Below are 12,061 nucleotides of genomic sequence, written 5' to 3'. Positions count from 1 at the left end.
AACACATGGAACAACATATACAGTACAGCCTAAGCACTATACATAATTCACAGCACTAAACAATACGAAAGTAGGGTGTAAAATCTCATCATGATGCGCACTAACGTGTGCACTTCACCGTACCAGTGTGTAAGTATAATCCAAAAAAATAAGCTACCCAAGGAACTTGGTGTCAGCCTACATACGAAGGCAACTAATTAGTACAATAAGGCTAGCATCACTTTTGGGAAATATGAAACCGTGTAGACAGGCAGTTGTACAGTTTTTTATTGCATTAGTTTGCCCTATGGCATCAAAACATGTCACACATGATTTTGGAGTTGAGTTTTCTACAAAAAAGCCCAAAATAGACCTGTGGTGTTGACTGTAGGTCCACTTACCAAGGTGCATAAAAGCATTCAGCAATGCCCACAGAATTACAAGGTTGCCTTCATATGTTGCTGCACATATTTACTCACAGATACCTGGAAGCCATCGTAAATTTCTTGAAGTGTGCTTGGCAACATGTCGGCATAATCACATGACTGCAGTGTACCAATACTTCTAATATGCATAACAAGTACAGCCATGCTTCAATGTTTTTATGCCAGCTAGTGCCATCTGTAACTCAAAAGTTCATCTTTAATTCCTCACTTGATGGCTTACGCATAATTACCACATTGAAAATAATCCAAGCACCATGGCTGCAACGTCAACTTGCAATTAGGCAATCACAGGCCCTAAATAAAAAAATTCCTGTAAATAGTGACTGGTCGCTTTGCACATTAGATCCTAGCACTTGATATGCCATGAGGATGAATAAAAATTGACCACACATATATAGAGACTGTGAAACAGTCAGGAATTCATTTCATAGGTAAGGAAAACGTGAAAACGAAATCATAACACATAGCAACAAAGGGGACGGAACCACACACTACTAACAACTGAAGCTGAACATGTGCGGCTTTTTTAGTCATGTGTGTTTATATCTTTCGGTGGTTTTGATCACACTTCAGTTACTAGTAGCGCACTGTCCTGTCTGGCCCCTTCATTCCTCTGTGGATGTGTGATTGTTTAGTCTTGTAATTTTTTCGTACTGTGTGTTTACATCTTTCTGTGGTTTCGACTAAACTTCAGTTGCTAGTAGCGCGTCATCCTGTCCCCTTCATTTCTCTGTGCTGTGATTTTTTTGCACCCTCTTTAACTATGAATATACACCAACTCGCCCAACTGCCCCTGTTAAGACTTATGTTTGCTGAATAACACTGGGCCCACTCAGCGTCTTTTTAAACAATGCGAAATTTTCAAATGCACACGATATCAGAAAGGTTGCACGCAGTATTGTGCATAACACTCTGCACCAATACCAGTGTTGGCCTAAATGTGGTAAGATGTACGAGCTGTTCGACATAGTGTAAAGTGAGGCACATCAGGGTGTTCCCACAATCATGGGTGTCGGCAGGGGTTTGCACAAAGGGTACCTGCCGCCATCAAGACACACCAGCACTTGACCCCACCCAAGCTGCACCAAGGCTCTCCTGCTCACCAGGCCGACACGTGATGCCGCCTTGCACCCCCAAGACAAAATCCTGCCGACACTCATGCCCACAATACACTTGACGTGAACACAGACTGGTGGGCAAGCAACACTTGCTGCTTTGCCAGAAGTGTATTCCTGAAAATTACACAAAAAAGATGTCCACTAAGATTTCTGTATACATAAAAATGAATGTCTTACCGAAGATTCGCACTTGACTATCCTTATTGCAGACATTTTGTCAAAACACGAAATACATACAAAATTGAGATGCTGCTAAGTATTTCCTTGTGAGCGTTTCACTTCGTGTGCACAGGGCGAAAAACAAACGGATGTAAAAAAAATGCGAAACACCACCAGAAGTGTACTCTTGCCATGTTTATCATTATGTGGGTAGTTTTTGATGTCAGTAAAGTTATCATTATAAGTACACTTTAAAAGGGTTGTGAATGTTAGCAAGGTCTTGATTAACCGCACCTACTCTGTTTAGGAGTGAAGATTGGGCAACTTGGCACTGAACCATGGCAAAAATAAACAGCGCACTTCTAGTGAGGATAAACTAAGGCCTGGGCACAATAACAGCGCTTTCACCTTGTCAAATTGTGTCAACAGTCATGATACTATGTATTGACCTTGAAAACTATGGCAACATAATGCAAAACAGCAAATTAATGAGAGGTAATAAATAAAATGATTCAACAATCTGGTTGAACAGACTCAACAGCTGACTTATATCAATGCGATTAAATTAGCCTTGCACATCTCCTAATGGCTAAGAATATACACATGTAACCTTGGCAAATTCCACTGTTGATACGTGACCAATAAAGTTGCATTCCTTCCATGCCGTTGATTTTGTCACTTTGCAGATGGCATAGGTGTTTTGCCTTTGAATGTGCACGTTTCTTCTGCTTTGTCTTTCCTGTTTCTTTTTGTATGCATATATGTTTTGCCTTTGAACGTGCACACGTTTCTGCTGCTCTGTCTCTATTTTTGCTCTACTGGGCCTTGTGCACTTTTCAAGCTACCATTGTAGCTTTTCACTTGAGGCCCATTTCCTGCATTTTGCTGGAATAAACATTTATCTATTCATTCAATACCATAAAACGCATGTGCTTCACAATACACACTGCACTTAGCAGATGTCTGTCACATGACATGGCCGTCATTGTATAGCTTTAACATGATTTATTCGTTCTAGCTAAATGAATCCAAGCTAATGATATTAATGTACCCTGATATGCTACTTCACTGTGCCTTGATGCATATGTATGAAGGTACAGTGCTTATGTACCTTAATATGCTATTTCAGGCGACGGGCAGAGTGCGCAATGCAAAATTGTTGCCGAAAAGTCTTTTCACTTCCTGACAATCTGTGCTTCGGTGGGTTCTCACAGTTGCATGGCGGGAGAAAGATGTCCAGGGTAGTTGACTGCATCCAAGGTAGATGCTGCAAAATGAGAGCGCACGGTCTTGTCACATGTCAATGTACGCAAATTGACACGATGACGAAGGATTAAAACAAACAAATGAAGTTGGAGAAAAGAACAAATCGAAAAGAAAGTTGTCCTTTATGCACATTCCATCATGTGACAATGTGATAACCGTGGCCTTTTGCTCTAATGTATATTCCCTGAAAGCATCATGCCTCATTCACGCTTTATCGCAGGCAAGAAAATTATATCGTGCAAACACCTTTATCAGGGCGCACTCCTGGGTCGATTGACTGGTCGTATGAAGCATGAGTGATATTCACAGAAGTTCGAAAACATGCATCACACATCATTGCTATCTGAGTTGAACGACTTAAATGCGAAGCATTTGTTAAACACTTCTACGACTTTGAACGGATCTATCTACCTATCTATCTAGCCGCCTACGACTCATAGCTCGTGTGAGTGTTTCGTTATTGGGATGTATGCCAAAATTCGTGTGGCATGACACGACTTCATGAAGAACATGAGTGATGGGTCTTAACTTGAAAATCATGATATGCATTTCATTAACAACGTGATTTACACGTCACTCTCTTGGTTCTCTTGCGACTATTGCGTTAACTTGATATTTACCAAAATAGGTATGGCGTCACTAGAGTGTATGACGCACATAAACGGCAGTTTCTAACGTGCAAATCATGACACGCTTGTCATGTATAGCGTTATTTGACAACATGGTCTCGGGGGCGCTAGTGGCCGTTTCGCCTGCTTCATATACACCAAAATTGGTATTGTGCAGTGTGACTGTACGTCCAACATAAATGACAGTTGGCAACATGAAAATAATGACATGCATGTCATGTACACAAGCCACGCTCATGGTGCGCTCGCGGCCGGTTCGCTAGCTTGACATACACCCAAATTGATATAGCGTGACGTCATTGTGCGAAGAACATATATGACAATAGTAACATGAAAATAACGACACGTGTGTCATTTACGGCATGGAGACTGGTGCACTCGCGTCCGGTTCTCTAACTTGATATCATACCAAGACTGGTATAGCGTGACGTGACTGTATGATGTGCATAAATGACAGCTGGTAACATGGAAACAATGAATGACATGCGTGTAATGTACAGCATGGGTTACATGCCACGCTCATGGTGCGCTGGCGGGCATTTCGCAAGCTTGACATGCCGATTTTCCTTTGTTTCTTTTTTTTCTTGCTTTTCATAGCACTTTTCAAGCGACGCAATGTGCAGAAGGTCATCTACAGGTGCATAAGCGACGATAAGGGCTCGCAAAGAGAGAGAACATCAGTATTACTTACCATTTTTGTTCCTGAATGTGCCGAGCACGCAGGGCGCCCATCATCTGCTTGGTAATGCACAGCGGCACGCTCGCTTGAGTCGACGGGCCGTCGCGATTATCGCACTCGCAGCTCAGCATGTCGCACTGTCGTCAAACCACGCATATCACATCCAGCGGCGAGAACACAGAGAGGCTGCAGGCACAAAACGCGCACACACGACCGACACAGCTGATCACTTGAGAAGTGGCGTTCACAAGGCCTAGCCGGCGTAGCCGGCGTAGCTACGACGATCGCGCCGCCGCGGGAACGACTCCCTCCTCACGTTTCTTTCTTTTTTTTCTGTTTTTTTTTCTTCGCGCGCGCATGCGGCGCGAAGCTTTGTCCCATTTCACTTCGGTACCGCCTCGTCTGGCTTGCTTTTCACCTGGCGGGGGCGGGACGCAGTAGGCTGCAGAGGCCAAAGGGCTTCCTCGCTTCCTCTCCAGCCGTTCGGAGGGTCTCTATATCTCTTTCTCTGGGCTATCTGTGCAAGGGATTTTTAGTGCGCTGAAGCATGCCGCCTCTTTCTTTTACTTCTTTCCCCCGCACAGCTGCATGCATGCCCGCCAGCACTGAAGGCATTATGGAAAGCTTCGGAAAAAAAAAGAGAAAACATGCCAGAGGAAATGAGATGGGAGTTTTTTGTTCCTCTAACTCCATTCGACGAATGGCGTCAGATAGTAAATTTACCTCCTTTCTTCCACATAATTTCTTAACGAAGTAAAATTGAGGACGCAAAACTTTTATACACCCACCTCATTACACCGTAAGGTAGTACTGTCCAGATGAAGGTAGTATTAAGGAGGATTGTAGCCCTTAAAACGCCCAATTCGGCTAGTTTGCGTTTGCAATGTTGTTAGTTCGCGCTCGTGTGTGTACTACCTGTCCTTTTTCTTGTGTATTCATGTTCAAACAGCGCGTCGCAAGAGTCAAACATCTACAACCAACTAGCCCCTGCCATGGCCCTTCTCGCATTCATCAAGAATATGCACGTGGCCTAGTGGTCAGGGTACTCGCTTTCGAAACGGGGGGACCGGGGTTCGAACGCTGGTCTGAGAAAGAAAATTTATTTCATATTAATTCTTTTATGCGCGCCAGCTGTAGCTGATTGGTGAGCAGGGTTTTTTGAACACCCCCATCACGAACTTACCAGGTCGGTCACAATACAAGCATCGCTTGAAATATCTGGTGCTTTTACCATATCGGGTAAGCGAAGGCAAGCGAGCGCGCTTGACGTGCAACATTTATTTCTTCCTTTGTTTGTTTGTTCCTTTCTTTCATTCTTTTTCTTTCTTTCTTTCTTCCTTTCTTTCTTTCTTTCTTTCTTTCTTTCTCATCGCGCATTGCTACCTCCTGTCTCCTTTCTCCAAGTCGGGAATTGGACCCTCATAGACGTGTTTAACTATGCAACATTTCACTTGCTACAGGCAACAACGACAGTCACGCGTTCATGTTCAGGGAACAATGAAATGTGGCAATTTGAAACGACAACTGACCTCGATAAAAGATCAGATTAACATATCAGAAACGGCTAATCTCCCGCAAGAACACGATCGAGAGTGCATAAGTTATTTGAAAACGGGCCGTGGAAGTAGTCATTTCACCACACACTTTTGAGGGCCACATCTCTGTGTGTTCGCCACGACAGGGATTCTTGGCGTCGTTTCACAGCTCATAGTTCCGCCTTTCCGTTGCCACCCTTCTCGCTTATGATTGCCGCATAGAAAACGCGCAAACAACAAGAAAATTGGAGGGCGTTCGCATGAACCTTGCAATGTACGCGGCGCTCATACTGGCAGAGCGCGCGACACCGTTGAGAGGCGCTTTTCTATTGGTTGTTGCCACGGTGACGGCCTCTGTGTTTGCCAGCGGAGTGCTCGTTGCTTGATCACTCCGTGGCCCTAAGCACGTGAATTGCCGCTCTTCGAAACGTGATGCGTGTACGGGAGGCAAAGTGCAAGCCTCTTGCCCTTTGCGTGGAGGCAAACGAGGGACGGAATCACGTGGATCGGGCTAGCCAGTACTATTGGCCGCGAGAACGACCTATAGGTGGCAGCAGCGTCGCCGCGTTAGTGTGGAGAGGCGGTCGGACACAGCGGCGCTTCGTTGTGAGCAGTTTCAGCCGATTGTCGGCGAATAAAATGCGTTGATTGCTGCTTACTGGTAATATATACACTCCTCATTGTTGAATCGATGCACGAAGATCATGCAACGTTACTATTACTAGTGAGAGAAGCGCAATCTGCCGATGAAAGGGATGCTCGCCCTGGATGACAGTCTGCGCTTACGCACGATATGGCGTCTTTTGTTTTTTTCTCTGTACGTGTTTAGCTTGTGTTCTGTATACTACGCACTGCTGTAGCACGACTGAACTACTTAAGTATTTACTTCTTGTTCATTTGTACAACAGCCCATATTCCGGTGCAATGAGTTCAGTAGCACTGTTCACGCGAATACGCATACGCAGGTAAGAGTTGAGCACAGAGCTTTCATCGATTGATTACGTGCACGACAGTGATGCAACGAAGGTCCGGTTATTTTATAGAATAAGTGTCTTTTTTTTCTCAAAGTAATAATGTCCGCTGCCTTCCATCAATTTATAACAACTCCACACAAACGCTCAAGATAATGGGAAAAAAAAAAGAATGAGGTTTTGCGTGAAATTATACGACATAAATGTAAGGCACGCCGTCGGGTTAAGCACACGGGTGGTTCTGCATAAATTTCGCTCCAAGTTAAAATTGCACGCGGCAACTTCGTTTTATCGCTGCCGTGTCATTCCACTGTCTGTTTTTTAGGGACAGTTTGAGTACCGAAGTCTCAGACTTCACTCGATAGAAATATTTCGCTGTAGCGGGACCACGACCGTAAAATAAAAGGACATCTTAAGCGCAACTAAAGCTCATCATGAACTACAGTGCCGCAATTATACACCTAACAACAACGCGAAAGTGCATGAGCCTCGTTTTTGTTTACCACCGAGTCGCTAAAACGATGCATTCACACACAGTTTAATGCTCCTCATGTTTGGGACTATGCCAAGCGCACTTTACTATGTGCTTGAGCCAGAAAGCGGCATCAACACTGAAATCATTCCGTAGAACGAAGGGTACGACACCACTACACAGCCCTCTCGAAATTCGCCCTCACTGATCCTATTACAATGTGCATGCGCCGAGCAAGCCCATTTGCTTCTGTACACCATGTTAGCTATACGTACGAGCAGTTAAACTCGCGCTAACATAACAGAACAAACCGCCCTTTGAGAACGTGCAGGACGTACGCGCACATGCAAACACGGCGTTGCTAGCAGACGACGCAGGGAGCAATCCACACAAGGTGCGCTTCAGCCAGTAGCCGCCAGGCGGCGACTCCGCTCGATCTCGCGGCCAATAGATTGGGGCGTAACGCCTGGGTTTTCGGCACGTCGTGTCATCCATTGCCGGGACGGTTATGAAGCAACAGCGATGTAAACGAAAGCTATTTATCATCAAAAACGCTTGCTACTTATCAGATGACGTGCGAGTGCCGCTTTACCGGCTTTTCTTCGGAGACGATCTGCCGACGCTTGCTCTCGCACCACTCCGCTGAGACCCGAGCTTAGTGCGCGTGCGTTCCTGGTCCCGTTTCGATAACACGGGCGTCTAATGTCCCCACTAGTGGAAGAGCGCTCGCGTTTCACTTAGAAAATTTAATAATGCGAGAAAATGCGTCTGCGGTATAGTTCGGTACGATGTTGCCGTCAGCTTCGGACAGCCGAGAAGGCGTCGTCACGGCGGCCCGGGTGTGGTTTATCGTACAAGAATACTCATGTTTAGGCGTTAGTAGTTGTCGGGGGTGATCGCAAAGCTTCATCAAACTAATACACCAAACTTTAGGCCGCCTGACGACACTTTCCGCGGCGGCAAATGTAGCGATACAGTCCAAGATGCCCAATGTCTACATGCAGCCTGGTGCACTTGCGTTCCAGGGGTCTTCAGAAAACCGCGTCCGGTAAACGATAGAGGGTGATAAATAACCTAAATCACGTCAAATTAAGAACTAGAGACCCCAAAAGATTGTGTCCAGGCAAGGACACCAATTATTACTGTCCTGACACACTTTAGCGTAGGGTCAACAGGAACCAAAACTTTGTTGTCCATTTTCTCAAAAGAATGTTTTGTGCCTGCCACTTCGCTTGTGGAAAGCATAGTATAACTATGGCTGGACCAATCTTTATGCTATTTGTTTTATTGCAATCATGTGCTGTACTTCAACACAGTGTTGAAATTTTTGGTGTAATCTTTTATTCCTTTCTTATTTCATATTTCCTGCATGGTAGGATTAGCTGAGACACAGGCAATTGTATGTGATGTTCAGCATAGCATTGTTGGGCCGTAAAAAAAATCTACGACTTTCTTTAAATACAAACAGCATATGAGCAAAAATACAAACTACTTCCAGCCTCCCAGCATGCATCATCACTGTGCCAGGCTTTCCACGAGCTAGAAACATGTGAATTTTAATACAATAAAAACTATTAATGATAGCGATATGAAATTTTACATGTTTCTTTTTAAGATGGTTTGTAGTGTGTGTGCTGAATTTGATCAACCTAGGCCATGAAAAAAAAAATTTACAAACGATTTTCGCGTCCCCCCTTAAAAGCTACAGACACTACTCAAATGGAAGGTGTGCGAAGGAAAGTGCTCAGGTGTGTGTTAAATAGGTATGAAGTAACAGCCTCGCCAGCCGGAATTCTCAAACTAAAGAACCGTGCAGTGCTATCCCGTCCTAAGCACTTGTACATGGGTCAAAACGCCTGTCTAGAACGCCGGAACGTCGCCCTTGGGGCTGCACGGGCGACGTCTATAGATAACATGTGCATTAAGGTAGGCCACACCTGAGCATGCGCGGCCCCCAATGAGGCGCCTGTCTTCCATTTTCTCTCCTTGTTTATCTCCGCGGGTAAAGCAATTATCTGAGCCGTCGAAAGTGTTGTCGCTGATGTGACGCCGTAGAAAAAAAGAAAGAAAAGATAACGCGGGGAATCGCCAGGCTCGGGGTCCGAAGTTAGCAATAGAACGTTTTAGTCTGTCCGGTATTCCAATATACGCAATATGTTTTGCATATAGACCACAATTTTTATCGCTTGCAGGTGGCAGCCCTCTTGGATTGGGGCTGCTGATCACATGAAATGGACGACCACGATAATGCCCGGCCTGTCCTGATCAAATGCTAGCCGCGCTGGCCGCGAGTGTTGGCTCGCCATCAGTTATGACTAGGGTTTCCGTGTTTTCGGATAAATCCGAAAACATCCGGTAAACACTCGCGGATAAAATATTTGACAGTTCGGATTTATCCGATAAACATCGATTTTAAACGTGCATTTTCAACTTTAAAAGGTCAGTTTCAGAGCTGAGTCATCAACCGAAAAGAGCGGACCTCCATCAGCGGCAGCAACCTCGTAAAATATGCTCGTGTCTCTTATAACAAGCTTTAAGGTACTAACAAACCTACGAAGAAACGCAGGTGTTTTCTAATAATAATAATAATATTATTATCTGCGGTTTAACATCGCTAAACCACGATATGAATATGAGAGACGCCCTAGTGGAGCGCTCCGGAAATTTCGACCACCTGGGGTTATTTAACGTGCACCTAAATCTAAGAACACGGGCCTCAAACATTTTCGCCTCCATCCAAAATGCAGCCGCCCCGGCCGGGTTTCGATACCGCGACCATCGGGTCAGCAGTCGAGCGCCATAACCATCAGACCACCGTGGTGGGGCGTAGGTGTTTTGTATTAAAATTTGTGCTCTTATGCTGTACTCCGCATGTATATGTGTTTGTGCGTTGAAACCTTCCAGGCATCTAAAATGCACTTAGTGTGTTCGCATGTTTTCGTGTTCAGGTATCATTTTCTCTAAGATATCGGAGTATTGAGAATAATAATATTATAAAGATGTTTATTGGCGGACACTCGGCGAAGATGAATGACAGCGACAGTCAAGGCGGGGTCGACTCTGCGCGAGCTGCGCTCTGTCCGAAGAGGGCAACCCACTAGAAGGGGCCGGAGAGGACGACCCACTTCAGGGTTCCAATAAGCTTCGCTACAATTACTCTGGGTGCGAAAAGGGAGCCGCCTGGCGACCTAACAACTTGTCACAATGAGCGGGTCATGGTACGCCTTGAGGCGCTCCACGTTTCAACTATGATATCCTTACCCCCCGTTTGTTCCCTGACCCACTCTGCTCTCTTCCTGTCTCTTAAGGTTACACCTATCATTTTCCTTTCCATCGCTCGCTGCGTCGTGCTCAATTTAAGTTGAACCCTCTTTGTAAGTCTCCAGGTTTCTGCTCCGTAGGTAAGTACCGGTAAGATGCAGCTGCTATATACCTTTCTCTTGAGGGATAGTGGTAGATTACCATTCATGATTTGAGAATGCTTGCCCAATGAGCCCATCCAATCCTTATTCTTCTAGTTATTTCACTCTCATGGTTCGGCTCCGCGATTACTACCTGTCCTAAGTAGACGTACTCCTTTACAACCTCCAGTGTCTCTCCACCTATCGCGAAGCGCTGTTCTCTGCCAAGATTGTTCCACATTACTTTAGTTTTATACATATTAATTTTCAGACCTACTCTTCTACTTTCCGTATCCAGTTCAGTAATCATGAGCTGTAATTCGTCTCCCGCGTTACTCATCAATGCAATGTCATCAGCGAATCGCAGGTTACTGAGATACTCTCCACTAACTCTTATCCTTAATTCTTCCCAATCTAGGGCCCTGAAAACCTCCTGTAAACACGCGGTGAATAACATTGGAAAGATCGTGTCTCCCTGCCGTACGCCCTTCTTTATTGGGAGTCTCTCGCTTTCTTTATGGAGGACTATAGTGGCCGTGGAGCCGCTGTAGATTTCTTCCATTATGTTTATGTAGGCTTCGTCGATGCCCTGATTCCGCAGTGCCTGCATGACTGCTGATGTCTCCACCGAGTCAAATGCCTTCTCGTAATCTATGAAGGCTATGTATAGGGGTTGGTTGTATTCCGCGCATTTCTCTATCACCTGAATGATAGTATGAATATGGTCTATTGTTGAGAAGCCTGTACGAAATCCTGCCTGGTCCCTTGGTTGATTGAACTCTAATGTCGTATTAATTCTGTTAGCAATTACTTTTGTAAATAGCTTGTAGACAACGGACAGTAAGCTTATGGGCATGTAATTTTTCATGTCCTTGACGTCCCCTTTCTTATGGATCAAGATGATGTTGGCATTCTTCCAAGATTCTGGTATCCTCCCTGTCGAGAGACACTTCGTATACAGGGTGGCCAGTTTTTCTAACATAATCTCTCCACCGTCTTTCAACAGGTCTGATGTCACCTGATCCTCACCAGCTGCTTTGCCTCTTTGCATTCCCTTTAGGGCTTTCTTTACTTCTCCTGTCAATACTGGTGGGATGTCAGATTCCTCTGCGCTATTACTCCTCCTTACGTTATCATCCTGAATGCCTCGGCTGCTGTACAGATCTCTGTAGAACTCTTCCGCTACCTCAACAATTCTATCCATATTGTTTGTGACCTTGCCTTCATTGTCCCTTAATGCATACATCTGATTTTTGCCTATGCACAGTTTTGTCTTCATAGCTTTGGCTTCTTCCGTTCTTTAGAGCATGCTCAATTCTCTCCATATTATACTTTCTTATGTCGGCTACTTTACGCCTATTGATTAGCTTCGAAAGCTCCGCCAGCTCTATTATGTCTGTTGCACT

The sequence above is a fragment of the Rhipicephalus sanguineus genome, chromosome 9, assembly GCF_013339695.2.
Source record: "Rhipicephalus sanguineus isolate Rsan-2018 chromosome 9, BIME_Rsan_1.4, whole genome shotgun sequence".
Lineage (NCBI taxonomy): Eukaryota > Metazoa > Arthropoda > Arachnida > Ixodida > Ixodidae > Rhipicephalus > Rhipicephalus sanguineus.
Note: the sequence above shows the minus strand (reverse complement) of the source record.